The sequence below is a fragment of the Cryptomeria japonica genome, chromosome 3 (genome assembly GCF_030272615.1).
Source record: "Cryptomeria japonica chromosome 3, Sugi_1.0, whole genome shotgun sequence".
NCBI classification, from domain to species: Eukaryota; Viridiplantae; Streptophyta; class Pinopsida; order Cupressales; family Cupressaceae; genus Cryptomeria; species Cryptomeria japonica.
Genome location: NC_081407.1, coordinates 851,821,828 through 851,846,253, shown reverse-complemented (window position 1 = coordinate 851,846,253; position 24,426 = coordinate 851,821,828).

Below are 24,426 nucleotides of genomic sequence, written 5' to 3'. Positions count from 1 at the left end.
ACAAACATTCACAATATTTGTGTCTTGTTGTGTGTTGATTGGATACTTTTTTTTAGCAAAACGGTGTCACAACCTTGCAATAATAAAAGGTTTTTGGTGTGTTCTAAATGTTGGATAAGTTGCATTTCGAGCAACATAATAGTCTATTTATTCTTGTTTCCATGTAATTTCTTCTTATCTAGGCCCTATTTTAGTGTTCCTAGCCTTTCATACCCAACATGCTTGATCCATCCCTATTCCACATTTCATTTTGTCTTCTCCTTCCCATTTTGGACCTCAAGTACCAATTTGAGGCCACATTGGAGGGAGCAAGGTGCCTAGGATGACTCGCTACAAGCAGGCCAATCAAGGCACCTTGCTCCCTAGTATTTGGGCCCAAATTTAAACCACTTGGTTAAGTGGGAATTCTTTGCCCGTGTCAACTTGCCCCAAGTTTTGCACCTCGAAATGTTGGGAGAGGTACATAAGAAAGCTATCCTCCCCCATTTTGGGTGGGTAGAGAAAGTAGAGTAAGTGAAAAGAGATGGTGATATGATACTAATTTCACACCTCAAGTACTCAAGAGCAAGAGATCAAGCATCAAGGCATTGAAGATTAGAAGTAATTTGTAGATCTACACATTTGTGATGGCATCCATGATCTTCTCTTCCTAAAGTCAACTATATTCAACATCAAGCATCTTCATGAGCATTTCGACATCAAGAAGGTTTATGAAGGTGTAAGCATTCATTTTAAAAAGTTTTATCCTCTGCTACTTAACAACATGCTTTCTAATTCAAGGTCAATTCAATTCAATTTAAAAGTTAATTCCTAAAATTAAGGTTTAATTTAGGCAAACCCCTTTCTAACCAAGCGGAAACAGGTGACGGACCCATGAAAATAGGTATAAAACAAGCAGGAGGAGATTTTTAGTCTACAATTCACTGGAGCTAAAATTGTTAGGAGTGGGTTGAGTAGGTTACCTTAATATTGGGAATAAATTGAGCTGGGCGATCCAGTTCCTCTAATATTGCTTGAAATTCATCTTGCAGGTCAGTTATAGTCTACTCTATCGGTTCTTCTTTTGGATTGTCTAACAGTTTAGTCTTCTTATGCATGCTGAAAACTGTCATTTCAACCTATTGGGACCTACTTCTTACATTCTTCATTTAAAATTGCATATTCTTATTCCCCCACAACGAAGGACAAATGCATTCACTTTGTTCTTAAACCATCTTGAGCCTAGTAGATCATTCTCCTTCCAATGTAACCATTTAGGCAATGAAATAGATTCCTTGTTTGCATGTATAGGCTTGTGAATCCTAATTCCCTACCTTACATTTCAGTGAACCTGACATATCCTATGCTTACTTTTGATTTTCAAAATTGATTTGTATGCATTTCATTAATTCATATTTGCAATCATATAGCTTATGCACTTATAGTTACATTCATTTGATAGCTAACTTTCACCTTACATTTTGGTGAACCCAACATGTCTCATGCTTATTTCTAATTTGAATGTCTAGATCTGATTTGTATTACATTTTATGCATTTAGAGATTCAAATTTGCTTCATTTTCTGTAATGTTTAAATAGTCAACTTTTTAAAGATTTTTATTATTTAGACATTTCCTTCATTATCTTTGTGCGTGAGTTTTATGACTTTGAGCCCTACATCTAATATCCTCGTGAGAAGAACTTATCGACTATGGCTTCCCTAAGAGGTGTAGAGGCTAAGTCAACTAACATTTTCTATGGGAACTTAAGTGAAACTTATATGCCCATACATAAAATACCTAACATTGTTGACAATAATTCTTCTCACACTTCTCGTGATGAGGATGACTCCCTAACACAAGTGTCTCCTAGCCAAGTAGTAAAGGTTGTCCATGATTTGGAAAAGCTTGATCATTGGATGGGCCAAGAACACTCGAATAGTAAGGCAATCCCCTTGATTAAAGGGTTGAGGAAGATGGTTCATAATGATGAACATGGTGTGGATTTGTTGTGTGGCATAGCTCATATTGTGACTGATAATATCATTTCCATTAAAAGTTGTATCGAAGCTCTTAACTTTTCTAATCCCCCTAATACCATTCATGTCCCAGCATCATTACCTAATGTGCCTACTTATACTCCACTTGTCATGGCTACGTCTACACAAAATTTCAATCCTACACATGGTAGTCTTGGAGAAATTCCTATCATACTTCCATTCGTGAATGTTCCATGTATTTTCCAGTCATCTCCTATACCTACTTACCACAATGTCCCACTTTCATATTCTAATGCTTCGTCCATTTCCCATAATATTCCACATCCTTCATTATCCAACATGTACAATACCAACCTATCCACCAAAGAAACCATTAATAACCTAGCCCAAAATGTTTCATCTTTGCAACAACAACTCACTTCCATGACCCAATCCAAATTCAACATTCCCACTCATGACATTGCTAGCCCACTTTCTCAAGACATCATTCACACTATTATCCCTCAATGGATGGAAATCCCTCACCTGGAGACATATGATGGAAAAGTTGATCCCTTGACTCATGTGAAAACATTTCAAACCTTGTGAAGTGACTTTTTAAATGATCGTAGACTTATGGATAAATTGCTTGCCAGGAATTTAGAGACAAGGACTTGCAATTATTTTGTTCTTTGCTTCCTTATTCAATTGATTATTTTCAAAAATTGGCCAATTCTTTCATTCAACAATTTCAAAATAATATTGGTCCTCAAATTTCTTTGACTGATTTGATTCATTGTAAACAAGTTGTTAAGGAAAAAGTGACTAATTTTATTGGTAGATGTAAACATTTGCATGCTTAAATATCTTATCCTATGCCTAATATGGATGTTCAAAGAATGTTTATTTCTAATTTGCAAAAAGATATTAGAGACAACTTATTGTTCTCTAAGTTTACTTCCTTTAACTAATTGTGTGCAGTGCTTCATAATTAGCTTCAAGTGAGCCAATTTGAGTCATCCACTTCAATGGCTCTGGTTGATAAGAATGATATCGCTCAACAAGCTTTCCAAAAGTTTCAAAACCAAATAAAGAATTCGTTAAGATCAATAATTCCTCAAACAATATTGATACACAAGTGACAACTACAACACGAGGTGTGGCTCCTTTGTCACCCATTTTTAAATACATCTTTGTTTGAATCTTTGCATAATGTTATGTTGAAGTTGATTAATGCTAATACCTTGCAACTTCCTCCTATCAAACCACATGACCCTTCCAAACCATTATCAGCTTCCCATGATCCCAAAGCCTTTTTCTAATACCACTGTCAACCTGGCCATGATATTAAGAAGTATTATAGGCTGAAAAATCTTGTCCAAGAGCTCATTGATTCCAATACCATAACTGTTGCGGGTGTTAATGACAAAGGGAACAAATTAGTTGCACCCCCTAACCAAAATTTTCAAGTCTATACCACTCCTTTTCCTTCTCATTCTACCAACTTCATTGAGCCTACCAACTTATTACCTTCTTTTTCCACCAATATTGTTGTGCCCAACAACCCCACTATCATGAATATTGATAATACTTGTGTTGAGGCCAACAATGTTGTCAATATTATTGACCAACCCAAACCCAAACCCAAATCTAAGAATGAACCTTGCATTACCTTTGATCCTAAGGAGGTTATTGATACACCTAATGGACCCTTATACATTTCAGCAGAGATTAATGGTAAGTTCTCTTAGGGAGTGATTTTTGACCCTATGTGAATGGTGAATGTTATGACTAAAGAACATCTCTTTACAAGAAAAATTCATCAAGAAACTTATGACAATTCTAATCTGATGATTAAGGCTTATGATGGTTTTTCTTATCCTACTCATGGTTCTATTACCCTTCCCATTGAAGCTGGTAAGAAGTGCTTAGATGTCACCTTCGTCATTATCCCAACCTCCGACCAATTCCAAGTAATACTAGGAGATCCTTGGATTACTTCCATGAAATCTATTGCTTCTCTTATCCATAAGTGTTTGAAGTTCCCTCACAATGGATAAATTATCACGATCAATCATAATCTCTATAAGCCTTTAGCGAGTCATGGAAAATTTACCCTTCACCTCTTTTGGCCTCAAACACCTCGATCATTATAACCTTTTCAAAACATTTTCTTCTTATCCTACCAGAAATTCAAACATGATTTTATTTCTAAGTTGAGTGCATCTAAGGATGTTCCACCTCCTCTTCTAGAAACCCGAAATCTTCCCCACACCTTCCATTCCTCCTATTTGTGTTTTAGTTTCACCTCCTATATCATATAAACATCCAACATCCTCTATCTCTCCACCTAGTGAGGTTCCTCTCATTCTTCCTTCTACAAGGGAAGAAAAGGAGTTGATGTTGATTGATTATGAGTCTTCTCAAATTCCAAGATGAACCAAAAGAAACCATAGTGTGAGACTAACACCAAAGATGTCATGCCAAGGTCCATGAACTTGCTTCCTAAATCATTTCCTTCCCTAAATCACCTACCAATGCTTTGATCCCATTTGACAAGACTATGATAAGTCTAAGGGAGGAAGAAAATCTTAATAAAATTAAAATGTCTAAGCTTGATAATTATTATTTTTGCATTAAATATCCTATTGTGATTAATTTCGATGATTATATGGATGATAATGTTCATGATACTCACAATGTTGATGCAAATATTAATGTTAATTATAATGTTTCTAATGATATGTATGAGGTTATTGAAATCGATCATGAGTTGTCTTCAAGATTTTCCAAAGGATTAACCCTGGCTCCTAGTGACAAACAAAGTGATCCATTAGTAGAGCATGGTCCTTGATGTTTCTCCTCTTGCATCTTGTTCACCATACCTAAATGATGTTAAGAAATATTAGGAGGCAAATTATTTGCTTGACTAGCTTTAGTTGTATCATGGATTCTCTTTTGTGTGATTCTTATTCATAATGTGATTTACCTGTGTTGTGTTGCTTGATATGTCTTTGTGTTATGTTAGGTTCTCTTTGGATGATCCTTGTTGCCCCATTGGCACAAGGAAATAGAGGGACCAATATGGTAATCTTAGAGGAGGAGGGGGGGTGAATCAGTATTAACAATAATTTGAAATCAGAAACTTAGATTCATAAAACTTTCACCAAATCAAACATAGACCAACATTAGAGTCATTTACTAGTACCGGTATCTGCTGATATATCAATGTTGCACATTAAGTGTTCATTAGCCATGCATAAACTGAAAGTAAAGCATACCATTACATTAAAAACATTTACCATATGAACACCATGATTTTCACGTGGAAACCCAAATAGGGAAAAACCACGGAGGGAATTGGTACCCACAAATGTTTTGCACTCTTTCGGAATGCGCCCTTTTAGGAGCCAAGCTCGGTTAGAAGCTTACAATGATGCCCTGTTAGGAGAAGACCCTGTTAGGAGTCACCCGGTTAAGGGATTTACCTCAGCCCTGTTAGGAGCTTTGATATGTTAGGATCAACCTCACAAGAGGATTTAAAAACTAGATATTGAGTCACCCTATTAGGGGATTTTACAATGTGAGGCATGTTAGGACCTACCCAGTTAAGGGATTTTAGCTGTTGTAATTGTTAGATAACAACAGTGAATGATCTGTTTATAGCACTCAATTGCTTGATTGATCAGATCCAATTAATTTCTAAGTCTTCAACACTCTGGCAGATCTCACACCCTGATTCAAACTCACACACTTCTCAAAATCACCAACACAACAAACAACAATTGTACCGACATAAATAACCTTCTCAACTAAGTCGACATCAAAACCCTAACACTTACAACATAGATCATCATGGATCTTTACAACTCATTACAGATCATCAAATGGATCATTACAAATCAATATCAATAGTTGAATGATCATAAGTCATCACAGCAAGTCAATATGATACAAAGTCAAACCCTTAGCACATTCTACCAAGTACTTTGCACATTCCCAAGAAATTCGCTCTCCAAATATGTCAAAACATCTTTCAAACAGTTCATGCGGTTTGTGTCGTATTATCATCAACATGTGAACTTGATGTAGATCACCACCAAAACAAAAATCATTATTGGTCAAGAGAATTCTCTACCGGTCCTTAAACCCTTCTTAAACCTTGGCAAAAACTCAACAAAAATTATAAACATAACTTCCAATTGTCACAACATGATGTGCTTTCGGTCAGATACATATTACAATGATAAAAAATGGCATTCAAAACCACAAAGCCTTAATCATCACCAATCACCAGATATAATCATAATATTTCCTCGTTTACCGATTAAGGTCCTAATTCCCAGTTCCTTGATTCTTTACCAGTAAGCTCTCTTCGGTAGACCAAAAGATTTAGATGACACAATACAACATAAGTAAACATCAGTATACATGAATAAACATTAGTTACCATCAATGACAACACAAATAATTGATCAGAGTCATCCATCATTCAATCTCAATCTCTTCATCACAAATAGACTTCTATCCTTTATCGGTGCAGTCATCCAGCTTCAACTGCATCACCTGTATCTGTATCACTTATGCCAAATTCCAACAGTATCCTCCTTTGGCATTGATGGAAACACCAATCAGATATACAATCAGAGTAACATCATCATCTACAACCTTCTTGCCGGTATCACATCTTTGCCAGTTCTCCTCCTTTTGTCATCTCCCCCTTAACCAATGCTTCACTCAAACTAATTTTCAACTTCTCACATGTCTTCCATATCTAATTTCTATTCTTCTCCTCCTTTGACAACAATGCCAAAGATGTAAATGCATTTTCGGTCATCAAATCTATTGCTGTTGGCTTCAACATGTCTGCAAACTCATCTAAGTTTCTCCCCCTGTGAAGTAGCCTGCATCTCATCAATCCAAAGTAAAAAATAGTCATTAACCCTACTAGATTGATGTGTCTCCTACATCCTAGTTCTTTTTGAGTAGGGGTCTGACCCCTAATTTACCTCTGAGATATTCAAAGGTTGTCTTCGGCAATGGTTTAGTGAAAATGTTTGCTAGCTGCTCTTTGCTTGTGACATACTCCATTCTGACTTGTTTCTCCTATATTCTTTCCCTTAGAAAATGATATTTCAATTCTATGTGCTTTGTTCATGCATGTAACACAAGATTTTTTGAAATATTAATTGCACTAGTATTATCACAGTAAATAGTTATCTGTTCACACATATCAAATTTGAATCCTTCAAGCACATGTCTCATCCAGATTGTTTGTGTGCAATTCATTGATGCTGCAACATACTATGCCTCTGTTGTTCACTGAGAAACACACATTTTATTATTACTTATCCAAGCAACCAATCTACCTCCAAGAAGAAAAGCTCCACCGGTAGTGCTTTTTCAGTCATCAACATTGCCTGCCCAATCAGCATCAGTAAACACATTCAAAGAAAAATTTCCTTTATAAGGACACCATAAAACATAATCTACCATGCCTTTCAGGTACCAAAATATCCTTTTTCACTACTACCAAGTGACTCTCCTTGGGATCCTTTTGAAATCTAGCAACCAATCCAACAACGTGTAATATCAGGTCTGTTATGAATGACATAATGCAATTTACCAATCATAGACCTGTATTCTTTCTCATCAACAAATAGTGAGTCATCTTGTTTAGACAACTTGCAACCTGTCACCATCGAAGTACCAACCAGTTTACAATCCTCCATGCCAAATGTTTTCAACACCTCTTTAACATACTTCCTCTGACAGATAAATATTCCACCATCCATTTGTTGGACCTGCAACCCAATGAAAATTTTAACTTCACCAATAAGAGACATCTCAAATTCCTTTTTCATCTCCTCAGCAAAGTCCATACACAAATCATCATTACCATAAAGAATTATGTCATCCACAAATACTTCAGCAATCAATACTTTGTCTCCATCAGTCTTAAGATATATGTTATTGTCCTCATTGGTAAGTTGGAATCATATCTTGATCAGGTGTGCATGTAGCCTTTCAAACCATACTCTCAGTGCCTACTTCAATCCATATAGTGCCTTATGTAGTTTGCAAACCATATCTTTGTCTTTAGACAAAGGAAATCCATCTGGTTGTTCTATGTACACTTCTTCTTCAAGGATGCCATTAAGAAAAGTTGATTTAACATTGATCTGATAGACTTTAAATCCTTTAAATACAACATAAGAAAGTAGCATTCTTACTCCTTCCAATCTTGCCATAGGTGAAAAGGTTTCACCATAATCTTCTCCTTCTTCTTGTACATAACCTTTGTAAACCAATCTTGCTTTATTTCTCACAACCTTACCTTCTTCATTTAACTTGTTTCTAAAGATCCATTTAGTGTCGATCACATTCTTGTCTTCCGGTCTGGGAACAAGTGTCCATGTTTTGTTTTTCTCCATCTGATCCAACTCCTCATTCATTGCATTAATCTAGTCATCATCCTTTAATGCCTCTCTTACTGTTTTCGGCTCAATAGTAGAAACCAGACAGGAATTTTCTCAGATTTTCCTCCTTGTTTGTACTCCAACATTTTTATCTCCAATTATGTGTTCTTCAGAGTGATTTATCCTGACATACCTTGGTATTATCAGTTCTGGTGTTGTGCTTCCTGCTTCATGTTCTTCATCTTCTTCATCGCTCTCTACATTTACCGGTTGAGCACTTATTTCTGCAACATTTTGCTCATCAGTCTTCTGCACTTCCGGTTCTATAAACACAAGTCTTTCTTCATCCTTCTCAGACTCAAATCTACTGGTCTTGTCAGATTTCTCAGAGATTTCATCTATCTTCACATTAGCACTCTCAATTATCTTCTTAGTTCTCTTGATATAACATTTAAATGCCTCGCTCTTTGTAGAGTAACCAAGAAAAATATCTTCATCACACTTAGTATCAAACTTTTCAGTGTAATCATCTCTCTTAATAAAACATTTACTCCTAAAAATTTTGAAATAACTTACACTAGGAGTCTTTCCATGCCATAGTTCATAAAGTGTTTTTTTATTACCTTTCTTGACAAGTACTCGGTTCAAAGTATAAACAACAGTTTTAACTGCTTCTCTCCAAAACATCTTCAGTACTTCACTTTGAATTATCATGGTTCTAGCAGCTTCAACAATTGTTCTATTCATTCTCTCTACTATCCCATTCTATTGTGGAGTTCTAGGAGATGACTTCTACCTCTTAATTCCCTGTTCATCATAGAAATTCACAAACTCATCAAAAGTAAATTCACCTCCCCGGTCATATCTCAAACATTTTAGATTCTTCCCAGTATCTTTCTCAACAAGAGCTTTAAATGCTTTAAATTTACTGAATGCCTCCAGACTTTTCTCTCAGAAAAGTTACCCACATTATTTTGAAAAAATCATCAGTAAAGATCATAAAATACTTATCACCAAAATAGCTCTTAGTCCTCATAGGACCACAAAGATCAGTATGAACCAAATCAAGAATATTCTCTAAAGAGAAAGACTTACTCTTAAAAGATATAGAGGTCATCTTACCCATCTGACAGTCCTTGCATAACACATTGTCTGGTTTCACAAGCTAGAGTAAACCTCTCACAATACTTGCCTTACTAACTTTAATTAAACTGTCAAAATTGACATGACAAAATCTCTTGTGCCACAACCAACTATCTTCAATCTTCACCACCAAACAATCATTTACATTAGTATTCAGGTGAAATAGATTACCTCTAGTCTACTTTCTAGTAGCAATCAATTCCCCATTGTTTCCAAGAATCCTGCACACTCCACTTTTGAATTCAAGTAGATATCCCTTATTGTTAAGTTGTCCAACACTCGAGAGGTTATGTTTTAGTCCATCAACCCAAAATACATCATCTGCATTACTCTTCCCATTTAATGAAATTGATCATTTGCCTTTAACCATGCAGGGAGAGTTATTACCAAACCTTACAACACCTCCATCAAACTCTTCAAGGTATAAGAACTTACTTTTGTCACCGGTCATGTGGTGTGAGCAGCCACTATCTATTATCCATTCATCACTGTTATCAATGTGATACACCAATGCCTTCTCATTAGTCAGATCCTCCTTTTTAGCAACAAATACTATCTCCTCATTGTCATCTTCTTCCAATTCATCATCGGTCACACCATCATCCATTGCAACATAACAATGTTTCTTGCCTTTTCCTTTGAATTTCCTAAACTTCTCTTTCTTATTAGTGTTAGGGTAGGTAGTAGCTATGTGTCCAATTTTACTACAAGAGAAACACTTCAAGGGTAGTTTACCTTTATATTTACCTATTCCTCTAGGGAAGCTTTTATCCAGTAATGCCTCAAGTTCCATCAAATGATCTTCATCATCACCATCACCTCTGCTACCGCCATGACTAGACCTGCAGTCATGATTATGACAAATATCTTTTCCTTTCCTTGTTGTTGTACCAGTTAAGGAATCCTTAAAAGCAAATTCAAAAGGCTTAGAAACACTATTATCAAAACTGTTTAGTTCAAATGCAGTCAAATTTCCAATTAGAGAATCAACAATGACTTTATCTTGAGAAATGGATCTAAGTTCTTGAATATCAAAAACTCTGATAGAATAATGCGATAAAAGAGTTCTAAGCATTTTACTAACAATAGTATCATCTTCAATCTTACCTCTGACACTCTTTATACCACCTACAACTTCCTTAATCCTTTGACCATATTGAGCTATGTTCTCACTGTCAACCATTTTCATATCATCAAATTTTCCTCTCAGACTCTCTTTCTTTGCCCTTTGTACAAGTTCATCTACTCCATAAATTAATTTTAATTTCTCCCATACCTCATTTGCAGTCTCTAATCCATGAACATCTATATACTCAGAGTCAGACAAAGTACTTAAAATTGCTTCAAGAGCCTGAATGTTTTCATGTTGTTCTTTAAGTTCATCTGGTGTCAAGGGATTGGTAGTCAGAGCAACATACCTTGTTACCACATGATTCCAATACTGTGAACACATTCCTTTAATGTAGATCTTCATCCGATCACTCCATATCCGGTAGTTGTCCTTGGTAAACTTGGGACCCTCTTTATTCATCATCTTTCACAAGATCTTTCCCTTAAGATGTTAGGCTTTCTGCACACAAAGGACCAATGCTCTGATACCAATTGTTAATCTTAAAGGATTCGGTTAATACCGAGAGGGGGGGTGAATCAGTATTAACAATAATTTGAAATCAGAAACTTAGACTCATAAAAATTTCACCAAATCAAACATAGACCAACATTAGAGTCATTTACCAATACCAGTATCTGTTGATATATCAATGTTGCACATTAAGTGTTTATTAACCGTGCATAAACTAAAATTAAAGCATACCATCACATCAAAAACATTTACCATATGAACACCATGATTTTCACGTGGAAACCCAAATAGGGAAAAACCACAGTGGGAATTAGTACCTACAAATATTTTGCACTCTTTTGGAATGCACCCTATTACAAGCCAAGGCCGGTTAGAAGCTTACAATGATGTCATGTTAGGAGCGAATCCAATTAGGAGTCACCCGGTTAAGGGATTTACCTCAGTCCTGTTAAGAGCTTTGATTTGTTAGGATCAACCTCGCAAGAGGATTTAGAACTAAGATAATGAGTCACCTTGTTAGGGGATTTTACAATGTGAGTCATGTTAGGACCTACCCGGTTAAGGGATTTTAGCTGTTGTAATTGTTAGAGAACAACAGTGAATGATCTGTGTATAACACTCAATTGCTTGCTTGATCAGATCTAATTAATTTTTAAGTTTGCAACACTCTGGGGATCTTCTTGTTGGCATTATAGATGAATTGATTATGTGTTGCGTTGATGTTTTGTCATTGATGTCAACACTAGATGTTATGGTTGGTTACCGATAGACAGGTTTTGGTTACTGACAGAAGAGACTATCTGTTGGACACTTTCGACATATTTGGATCAATGGAGTATATTTGATTTTATGTGTTACATGTTTTTGGAACATGTTTTGGTCAGTTGGTATTGACTTGGTAATTGGATGCTATCATACACTCTTGTAAACCCATACCGACATTGGTTTAAGGTTTAACCGGCAAAGCTTTCACTGAGGAATCTTGACAGGATGCATAAGTGGTGTTGGTGCGGCTTCTACATGGATTTCAAGATGTTGAAGATGTTCGTTGACCATGCTTCAACTGCTTGAAGACATTGCTTTGGCATGGTGGACCCAAAATAGGTCTGGTACCTATCTAAGCTATGGACCGATATCATGTTAACATGTACTCTACATGTTACTGGGATGTTTTGGGATGTTCTATGGATTGATTATTGTTGTTTTGGTCTTAAGCCAACATGGCATATCATTGTAATATGGATTTATGTAATGATCTCATTGTAATATCTTATAGGTGGCCGACCTAATTGGTTTAGGCCTTAGGGTTGGTATAAAATGATGTAAGATCTCATTGTAGATTATGAGAAATATGTGTCAAGGTATTGAAATGCAATATCATATGCGAAAGAGATTTGGTCAATCATAGGTGATCGAATTGGGATCAAGGAAGAGGTTAAAGGCCTCCGGTATTGAGCTTAACCAGGACTGTAATCAGGCAAGGTAGATGCTATCTCTGGCAATTCATTATTCTAGATTGTTGTCCATTTATCTTGAGATGGTTATTACCTCTCTGTAGTCAGTGAGACTCTTTTGTAATGAGCAGTATGCTCTAGGCAGTGTGCCTTCCTGCATGTGCAAGCCCCTCATTGTATCACATACTTTCTGCAGAAGTATCATCTGACTGTGGGTAGGCTTCCCTCCATGGTTTTTCTCTTTCTGGGTGTTCCACGTACAAATCAAGGTGTTATGTGGTATGGTTGCATTGTGTTGATTATCTTCTTTATTGTTAAGTTTCATTTCTCACCGATGTTTGTTTCTGCTATTGCGGTACTTAATGTTTATATGCTTCGGTTTAAGGTTATTAAGTGGATTAATTGATAGAATATGTTAACAACTGATTCAACCCCCCCTCTCAGTTGTTCATCGGTTATCCTAACAATTGGTATCAGAGCTTTGTTCCTCTTTTGCATAAGCTTAACCACTTGAGGTAGATCCTATGACAGCTAACACTTCAAATCCACCGTCAACTATTTTCAAAAGAGAAATCCCTAAGCTTGATGGAACAAAATATGGGATATGAAAAATTAGAATGGAGACTCATCTTAGATGTCTTGGCAAGGATATTTGGGAGATCACTGAGAAAGGATACACACCTTATGATCCGGCATCCGACAATCCTGCTCTTGCAAACCTGGACAAGAATATTGAAAGTGGTTGCAGAGCTAGAGAAGCCCTCTTGTGTGCACTTACTGATCAACAAATCATGGGATTGACTGATAAATCATTGGCAAAGGTTATGTGGGATAAATTGCAAACTCTGAATGAAGGTGATCCTACTGTCAAAATTGCTAAACTTAATGGTTATCGAGTAAGATATGAAAACTTGAAGATGGAAGATAATAAAAGAATTGTTGTACTTATGGAAAGAGTAAATGAGATTGTTATGGGAATTCAATGTTGTGGAGGATCTCTGAGTGAAGATGAAATAGTTTCCAAAGTCTTGAGAGCCCTTCCACCGGCTTACAAGATGAAGGCAACTGCAATTAATGAGATGAGATCAATGGCAAACACTTCAGTTAATAGGGACATTCTGATTGGGAAATTATCTGGTTTTGAGCTTGAAGAATTTGGATCTTCTGGAGCTATAAAGTTTGAACTTTCTTTTCATGCATCATCATCTACCGACAAAAGTGATTGGAAAGCCTTATATTCAAAAGAATTGGAAGATATGAGGAAAGAAGATGAAGAATTTGAGCAACTTGAAGCCTTATTTGCTAGAAGAGTACCTGAAGGACTGACAAGAAGTAAGTATGAAGGAAAAGCACATTTTAAATGTTTTGCATGTAATAAGATTGGTCATTTTGCATCTAGATGTCCTGAAAGGAATGCAAGATTTGAGGAAAGAGTTAAGAAATCATTTAAGCCTAACCAAAAGAGATATAGATTCAAGAAAAGTAAACAATTCTACAAAGCGGATGAGGAAGGAGTAAGTGATGACTCTGGGGATGAACCGACAGAAGACTCTGCTAGTGGATCCAGCAATGGAAAGGAATGGGTGTTCTATGCTTTAAAGGAAGATGAACCGGAACTGGCTATCATGAATGAAGAAAAGGCCCTGGAAGAAAAAGTTGAAGATAAGGGTGAATGGGTAATTGATAGTGGATGCTCACATCATATGACTGGAGATTACAAAAAAAATTGTCCCTACAAGAATACAATGGAGGTCAAGTCAGATATGGAGATGACAAAGCATGTATGATCAAAGGTAGAGGTATTATTTCTCTGGATGGCAAGCATAATACTGATAATGTCTATTATGTACAAGGTTTAAAGCATAATCTTTTGAGTGTTGGTCAATTGGTGGACAAGGGTTTCCAACTTCAGTTTAAAGATAGAAAATGCAAAATGATTAACAAGATTGGTTTGGAGATTGCAACCGGTATTCAGACTGGAGGTAACATCTTTCACTTGAACAGTGGTAATAAGACATGTTTGATTGCTCATATTGATGAAAGTTGGTTATGGCATAAGAGGTTGTGTCATGTTAATTTTGATTGTATTGTTAAGATCGGTTCAACTAAAGCAGTTAGAGATATACCTAAGATTATAAAGCCTCATAATCCAGTATGCAAGGATTTCCAATCGGGAAAGAAAGTTAGAGCTTCTTTTAAGACCATACATGATAAATCTAATGATGGGCTTGATTTGATTCACACTGACTTATGTGGTCCTGTAAGGACTATAAGCTTTCAAGGTGATAGGTATTTCATGCTGATTATTGATGACTATTCTAGGATGATGTGGGTGACTTTTCTTAGGGACAAGTTTGAAGCCTTTGATAAATTCAAGATCTTTAAAGAAAAGGTTGAAACAAAAACTGGATTGAAAATCAAATGTCTAAGATCAGATCAAGGTCGTGAGTTCACTTCTAATGAATTTAACAGTTATTGTGAGACAAATGGAATTAGGAGACAGTTATTTGCACCTCGAACTCCTCAGCAGAATTGAGTAATGGAAAGAAAGAACATAACCATTTGGATGCAGCAAGATCTATGATGATGGAAGCCAAATTGCCTCACATCTATTGGAGAGAAGCAGTGAGTACAATAGTCTACACATTCAATAGAGTTCACATCAAAGGTGAAACCGGTAAGACCTCTTATGAATTATGGTTTGGACATACACCTACTGTTAAATATTTCAGAATTTTTGGAAGTAAATGCTATATCAAAAGAGATGATTCAATTGGGAAGTTTGATCCTAGATGTGATGAAGGGATATTTCTTGGTTATTCAATTCAAAGCAAAGCATATAGATGTTATAACAAAAGATTGCAGAAAATTGTGGAGATCGCTAATGTGAAAGTGGATGAGCAATACATAAATCAATCTATATCATATGACAGGGAACTGGTAGTGGAAATGATCATAATTGAACCGACAATGCCTCAACCGATACAGGAAATTGAGACAGTTACACCGGTACAATCAAAAAATTCAACTATGATTGATGATCAGAGCAGTGAACCTGAAGTTCAGAAGACACCAAGGTATGTAAGATTAAATCATTCTGAAGATCAAATCATTGGAGATAGGAACAAGGGAGTTATGACAAGAAGAAGACTGGCAAATGAAGAGGTATGTCTTATTTCTCTAATTGAAACGACATTTGTTATTGAAACTTGTAAAGATGAACATTAGTTAAAGGCTATGGAAGATGAATTAGATCAGATAGAGAATAATGAAACTTGGACTTTAGTTCCCTAGCCTAAAAATAAGAATGTTATTGGAACTAAATGGGTTTCTAGGAATAAACTGAATGAGGATGGTCAAGTTGTAAGAAACAAGGCTAGATTGGTTTGTAAAGGATATTCTCAAATGGAAGGAATTGATTATGGTGAGACATTTGCACCTATAGCTAGAATTGAAGTTGTTAGACTATTTATTGCCTATGCAGCTTATAAGAACTATAAGGTTTATCAAATGGATGTTAAATGTGCATTTTTGAATGGTGAACTTGAGGAAGAAGTATACATTGAGCAACCTGATGGATTTTCACTGAAAGATGATAAAGATATGGTTTGCAGATTGAAGAAAGCTTTAAATGGATTGAAATAAGCTCCTAGAGCTTGGTATGCAAGGTTGGATAAATATCTTTGAAGCTTGGTTTTATTAAAGGCAGTACTAATAGTAATTTATATTATAAGATGACTGATGATGATATTCTGATTATTGAAATATTTGTTGATGATATCATTTTTGGAGGAGAAGATAAATTATGCATGGAATTTTCTAATAATATGATAAATGAATTTGAAATGTCCATGATTGGTGAGATGATATTTTTCTTAGGTTTGTAGATTACTCAAACTGACAAAGGCATTTTTATCTATCAAACTAAGTATCTAATGGAATTATTGAAGAATTTTGGTATGGATAATTCCAAACCAGTAAGTACTCCTATGGTGACAAGTGAGAAATTATCTATCAAGGATACTTCTACACCGGTAAATCCGACAAGGTATAAGTCTATGATTGGTGGCTTGCTATATTTAACTCAGACTAGACCAGATATTATGAATGCAGTAAGTATTGTTTCAAGATATCAAATTAATCCTAAAAAAAATCATGGATGTGCAGTAAAGAGGATATTTGTAAAGAGGATATTTCAGTATTTGCAAGGAACATAAGAATATGGATTATGGTATTCTAGAGATGATGATTTCACTTTATGTGCATATACTGACTCATATTGGACAGGAGATACTGATGACAGAAAGAGCACTTCTGGTGGAGCTTTCTTTCTTGGAAAGAAACTGGTTTCATGAATCAACAAAAAATAGTCATGCATTTCTTTATCTACTACAGAAGCTGAGTATGCTGCAGTAGCAACTAATTGCACTCGAGTCTTGTGGATGAAAAAAATGTTGAAGGATATCAAGCTAAATTATAGTGAACTGGTAGTTATCTACTGTGATAACTCTACAACTATTGACATGTCTAAGAATCTAGTATTTCACTCTAAGACTAAGCATATATCAATAAAGTATAAATTTTTTAAGGACAAGGTAGAAGGAAAGGAAGTCAAATTGGTTTATGTGAACACTAAAGAATAGATTGTAGATATATTCACTAAACCATTGTCTAAGGAATCATTTGAGTATTTTAGAGATAGGCTAGAGGTTTCTGCCCCTCCGACAAAGACTTGATTGATGCAATTTGTCATCAGTCCGACATGCATTATCAGAGATACTATTCATTCCAGTACTGATGAGTGGTGCTACTACTCAGGGGGAGTAGTCAGCTTTGAGATTCAGAGGTTTATATTCTTGCTTTGATATTTGTGTCAAATTTCTGGCATTGATGTCAAAGGGGGAGAGATAGTGATGTGAAAAAGAAATTTAGAACTTTACAGAGATTATTCACAGGGGAGAGTTATTGATATTCAGGAGATTGTTGGTCATCTTCCATAAGGGGAGACTTGTTTGGCATTTTTTGGTACTTAGATGTTTTTCACATCTAGTGTTGCCATCAATGCCAAAGGGGGAGATTGTTGACATTATGGATGAATTGATTATGTGTTGCATTGATGTTTTGTCATTGATGTCAACACTAGTTGTTATGGTTGGTTACCGGCAAACAGGTTTTGGTTACCGACATACAGGTTTTAGTTACCGATAGAAGATCTAGTGTTACCGGTAGAAGAGACTATCTGTTGGACACTTCTGACATGTTTGGATCCATGGAGTATGTTTGATTTTATGTGTTACATGTTTCTAGAACATGTTTTAGTCAATTGGTATTGACTTGATAATCGGATCCTATCATACACTCTTGTAAACCCATACTGGCATTGGTTTAAGGTTTAACTGGCAGAGCTTTCACTGAGGAACCTTGACAGGATGCATAAGTGGTGTTGGTGCGGCTTCTACATGGATTTCAGGATGTTGAAGATGTTCTTTGATCATGCTCAACTGCTTGAAGACATTGCTTTGGCGTGGTGGACCCAAAATAGGTCTGATACCTAGCTAGGTTATGGACCGGTATCGTGTTAACGTGTACTCTACACATTACCAAGATGTTTCTAGATGTTCTTGTGGATTGGTTATTGTTGTTTTGGTCTTCAACTGACATGGCATATCATTGTAATATGGATTTATGTAATGATCTTATTTTAATACCTTTTAGGTGGCCAACCTAATTGGTTTAGGCCTTAGGGTTGGTATAAAATGATGTAAGATCTCATTGTAGATTATGAGGAATATGTGTCGAGGTCTTGAAATGCAATATCATATGCGAAAGAGATTTGGTCGATCATAGGTTATCGAATTGGGATTAAGGAAGAGGTTAAAGGCCTCTAGTATTGAGCTAAACTGGGATTGTAATCAGGCATGGTAGATGCTATCTCTGGAAGTTCATTATTCTGGATTATTGTCCATTTATCTTGAGATGGTTATTACCTCTCTATAGTTAGTGAGACTCTTTTGTAATGAGCAGTACGCTCTAGGCAGTGTGTTTTCCTACATGTGCAGGCCCCTCATTGTATCACATACTTTCTACATAAGTATCATCTGACTATGGGTAGGATTCCCACCATGGTTTTTCCCTTTTCGATTTTTCCATGTACAAATCATGGTGTTATGTGGTATGGTTGCATTGTGTTGATTATCTGCTTTATTGTTAAGTTTTATTGCTTATCGGTATATGTTTCTGCTATTCTGGTACTTAATGTTTATATGCTCCAGTTTAAGGTTATTAAGTGGATTAATTGATATAATCTGTTAACAACTGATTCACCCCCCCCCCCTCTTAGTTGTTCATTGGTTATCCTAACACTTCTCACACCCTGGTTCAGCTTCACACACTTCCCAAAATCACCGACACAACAAGCATCAACTGTACCGACATAAATAACCTTCTCAACTAGGACGACATCAAAACCCTAAGACTTACAACATAAATCATCACAGATATTTACAACTCATTACATGTCATCAAATGGATCATTACAATCAATTACAAATCAATATCAACCATTGAATGATCATAAGTCATCACAGCAAGTCGATCTGATACAAAGTCAAACCCTTAGCACATTCTGCTAAGCACTTTGCACATTCCCAAGAAATTCACTCTCCAAATGCGCCAAAATATCTTTCAAATAATTCACACGGTTTGTGTTGCGTTATCATCAACATGTGAACTTGATGTAGATCACCACCAAACCAAAAATCATTACCGGTCAAGAGAATTCTCTACTGGTCCTTAAACCCTTCTTAAACCTTCGCAAAAACTCAACATAACTTATAGTTGTCACAACATGATGCGGTTCTAGTGAGATACATATTACAATGATAAAAACTGACATTCAAAACCACAAAGCCTCAATCATCACCAATCACCAAATATAATCAAAATATTTCCTCGTTTACCGGTTAAGGTCCTAATTCCTAATTTCTTGATTCTTTACCACTAAGCTCTCTCTGGTAGACTAAAAGATTTAGATGACATAATACAACATAAGTAAACATTAGTAGACATGAATAAATATTAGTTGCCATCAATGACAACATAAATAACGGATCAAAGTCATCCATCATGCAATCTCAATCTCTTCATCACAAATAGACTTTTATCCTTTACCGGTGCAGTCATCCAACTTCAACTGCATCACCTGTATCTGTATCATTTATGCCAAATGCCAACACAATTTGTTGTGGAATTCCTCTATTGGCATCTCAATTCTTCTATATGTAATATCAATGTTATATCATACATGTGCTATTGTTCGTAAATGTGCCTTTGTGTTGTCTACTAGGGTATGATGCAAGGCATTGAGATCCATTTTTGGTCTCTTCCATGTTGATCCAAAAAGAAATTTGTTTGTTATCTTATGTGCTCTTCTTCCACTATTCTTGTAGTCTCACTAACTTTGGGGGATGAGGTCAAATCAATGCAATTATACTTGATATACATGAGTTATCATATGCACATACTAACCCCAGAGTTAGTGGATCTTGTATGTGCTCTCTTTTTTTTATATATATGTCATGTGCTTTATTTCCCATTGATCTTTTGCTTGCTTGGGGGCATATCATAGTGGAAATGTGCTTGTCTTTTGGATGTATCTATTCTACCTTAAAGGCTATTGCTCTTAGTAAGGGATACACAATTGATTTTATGTGGGGGCATACACTTTTTCTCTTTGTTACAATTTATGCACACACCACCAATCAATTTTTATAGTCTTTTTTTTTTCAAGTTACTTAGCAAATTGTGCCTTTTTGTTTGTAGTCTTCCCTTTCAATGGCAAATTTCCTCGGATACAATGTTTTCCTTGGGTATAATTTTTTCACCATTCCTTTGATAGATTTATAAGTGTACAATACTTCACTTGGTTATCCTTGGGGTGAATTGATTAGCATAACACATCTTGCTATACTATTTCAGTTCTCCTCTGCATTGTTTTACATGATAGTAAGTTTAACCTTACTAGGTTAATGTAGGCATGCACTTGGTTATCCTTGGGGTGAATTGATTAGCATAACACATCTTGCTATACTATTTCAGTTCTCCTCTGCATTGTTTTACATGATAGTAAGTTTAACCTTACTAGATTAATGTAGGCATGCTCTCTCTCTCTCTCTCTCTCTCTCTCTCTCTCTCTCTCTCTCTCTCTCTCTCTCTCTCTCTCTCTCTCTCAGATCCTAAAGTCACTTGGGGGCTTGGTGATCCCCATCTCTTTTACCTTGATGAAATTTTTTCTTATGCTTTGATCTACTTTATAGTGAGTATGAACACAAGTTCATACTCTCGCTAAAGTGGGGGCTAAATGTAGCATCGTAAATTGCATCCCTTTGTAATTTCTTGTTTTCTAGGCCGTATTTTAGTGTTCTTGGCCTTTCATGCCCGACATGCTTGATCCAACCCTATTCCACATTTTATTTTGACTTCTCCTTCTCATTTTGGACCTTAGGTCCCAATTTGAGGCCACATTGGAGGGAGAAAGTTTCCTAGGGCGACTCGCTCCTGGGAGCAGGCCAATCAGGGTGCCTGAAAGGAAAGCACAGTGCGGAAACGCCTTCCTAATGTCAATTAACAGGGAAGAATGCAATTTAAAACTTCTACAGGACGTTAAGAATCATATAGACAAACAAATAGAATCAACATAGAGACAGAACACCAAGAATTACGTGGGAAAACCCTTTCGGGAAAAAAAAAACCCACCACCAACAGTTGAACACTTTATTTCCAGTAAATGAATTTACAATAAAGTTTTAGTTTGCAACTACTAGTATTCATTCTCAGATTCTCACGAACTGGACACTACAATTGGCATACAATAATCAGTTTTTCACCATAGTTATCCAATGGCTACATATATCAGATTATCGTCAGTTCATTTGAGCAACTACACCAACGGTTTGAAGTCTAATCATCTACGTCGGTTTGCATTCATGAGAAACACAATATCCCACATGCACCAAGAAGTCGGGTCAGTTCGTATTCATATACACCGACAAGACCATCTTCAATGTCCAAGTGTTTATCTTTTGGACTCTGGTTCGAGCGCACACCCGTAGTCGGTCTCTACTCCACTTGCTCGACCTCTAGCTCGCATCTTTTCCAATCTATCACGGACTCACCACTGGAATGAATCTCTTCTTTGTCGTTGGGTCATGATGGAAAGTCTAACGAGCAATTTTCCATTGCGACCTAGCAACCACCGTCGAATCTTCTATGATCATCATTTGATCATCGATGATCTGCTCGGCCTTTAACCCACCTTAGCCTCTCTCCTGTCGGGTACCACCACTTGGTCGCCATGTTGCGAGGGATAACATTTTGAGCACCTCACAACCTTGGTACAGCGACAGCCGCTGATAGTCCCAGAATTTTACTCCACCGTTGATGTTCCTCGGATTTGCACGACCCTTATCTCACCTAGGTTGCTCACTTATGCCACGTGTTACTTCCTGATTAGCTTCAGAGTCCCTATCCTGCCACCTTAGCACGACCTTACTAACCACCAGAATGAAGCTCTTCTTTGTCACTGGGTCATGATGGATATTCTAACGAGCAATTTCCCATCGCGACCTAGCGACCACCGTTGGATCAACGTTGATCTGCTCGACCGTTATCTCACTTGAGCTGCTCTCTTGCTAAGCCCCACCACTTGATCACCAAGTCACGATGGATAATGTTCGTGCATCTCACCATAGCAGTATAGCGATAGTCGTTGATCCACCTTCAACCTGCACGGTCTTTAACTTGCTTCTTTTTGCACATGCTTTGTCGCCAAGCCGCAGGGAATAACTTTCGATCATCTTCCCATCGCGATATAGCGACAACCGTTGGATCATCTCAGACTTGCTCACCCAATAGCTTGATCACAAGGAGAGGGTTCCATCAGCCCATCGACAAGAGTCACACCGACAGTTATTCCATCGGGATAGGTTACTCTAATCAGTCTAAACACAAGTCAAGTTAATTCAAGGCACATTTCCAACAAACTCCCACTTGACAAGGAATTCACTGAACCGATTACCATTCCAGACGTTATTGAGAAACATGGGTATCAAGACCCATAGAATTAGAACACCACCTGAACTTGTGAGTGCTCACAGGTTTCATCAAGGCATCTGCAACATTTTCCAAAGTGTCTACCTTGTTAAGATTAACTTTTCCATCTTCCACCATGTCATGAACAAAGTGATACTGAACATCAATATGCTTCGATCTGGCATGGAAAGTAGGGTTCTTCGCAAAACATATGGCACTCTGACTATCACTCCAAATTTCAACCTACCCTGCATCAAAACCAATATCTGAACTCAAACGCCTAAGCTAGACAACTTCTTTACAAGCATGTGTGGTCGCCATGTATTTTGCCTCTGTAGTGGACAAAGCGACTACAAATTGCCACTTGCTTATCCAACTAATTGCTCCACCATTCATGATAAAAACATATCCACTGGTGGATATTTTGTTGTCTATGTCTCCTGCCTAATCAGAATCTACAAAACCACCTACACTGAGAGTTTTCTTTGAATCATCAGAATGACCATGATAGCACAAAGCAAAATCTGAAGTTCCCTTCAGATATCTAAACACCCTCTTTACAACATCCCAATGCGGCCTTCCTGGATTCGACATAAAATTGCTAAGTACTCCCACTAGTTGGGCAATGTCTGGTCTTGTACAGACCATAGCATACATCAAACTGCCAATAGCACTTGCATAAGGTACACTTTTCATGTCTTCTATATCTTTTGGAGATTTTAGACTGTCAAACACAGACAACTTAGTTCCCTGCAAGATGGGAACAACCTGTGATTTACAGTCAGACATATGAAACCTATCAAGAACATTGGTTATATACTTTCTCTGGCTGAGCCAAAGTTTCCTCTTAGATCTATTCCTTTTGATCTGCATTCCCAGAATGTAATTTACTGCTCCTAAGTCCTTCTTTTCAAATTTCATTGATAACTGAGATTTTAAATCTAAGATCATACCTTTTGTATTTCCTATGAACAACATGTCATCTGCATACAAAGCTATGATAAGAATCCTATCACCTTCAGTTTTGTAGTAAGCACAATGATCAACTTTTAATCTCACAAATCCGAAGGACTAAACAAATGTATCATACTTTTGATACCACATTCTAGGAGATTGCTTCAAACCATACAGAGACTTCTTGAGTCTACATACCAAATGTTCTTTACCTTTTTTCACAAAGTGCTCAGGCTGAGACATATAAATCTCTTCTTCGAGATCACCATGAAGAAACAATGTCTTCACATCCATCTGTTCAATCTCCCAATCATATGTTGCTGCAAGTGACAAGAGAAATCTGATAGATGTCAGCTTAGCCACAGGAGAAAATATCTCTCCATAGTCAATACCTTCCTTTTGAGAATACCCCTTTGCAACCAATCTTGCTTTGTACTTGTCAATGCTGCCATCTAGACCATACTTATTTTTGAACACCCACTTGCAACCTATAGGCTTTCTACCTTTAGACAATGACACCAAATCCCAAGTTCCATTTTTATCCAATGATGACATTTCATCATTCATGGCTTCCAAACAGGAATTTGAATTAGGCATTTTAATAGCTTCTTTGACAGTCCTAGGCTCATCAGTATCTGCAAATAAAGCATAAGCACAATTAACATTCAACAAAGAGTGACTGTACTTATTATGTGTATACCTATTAGGTTGTCTCCTCTCTCGAGTAGATCTTCTCAACTCTGGTGTTGAGGCTTCTTGAAGTTCAATAGGAGGCTCATTATCATGTTCTTCTTCAGAACTACTTTAACTGCTTGAACTCTCCTCATC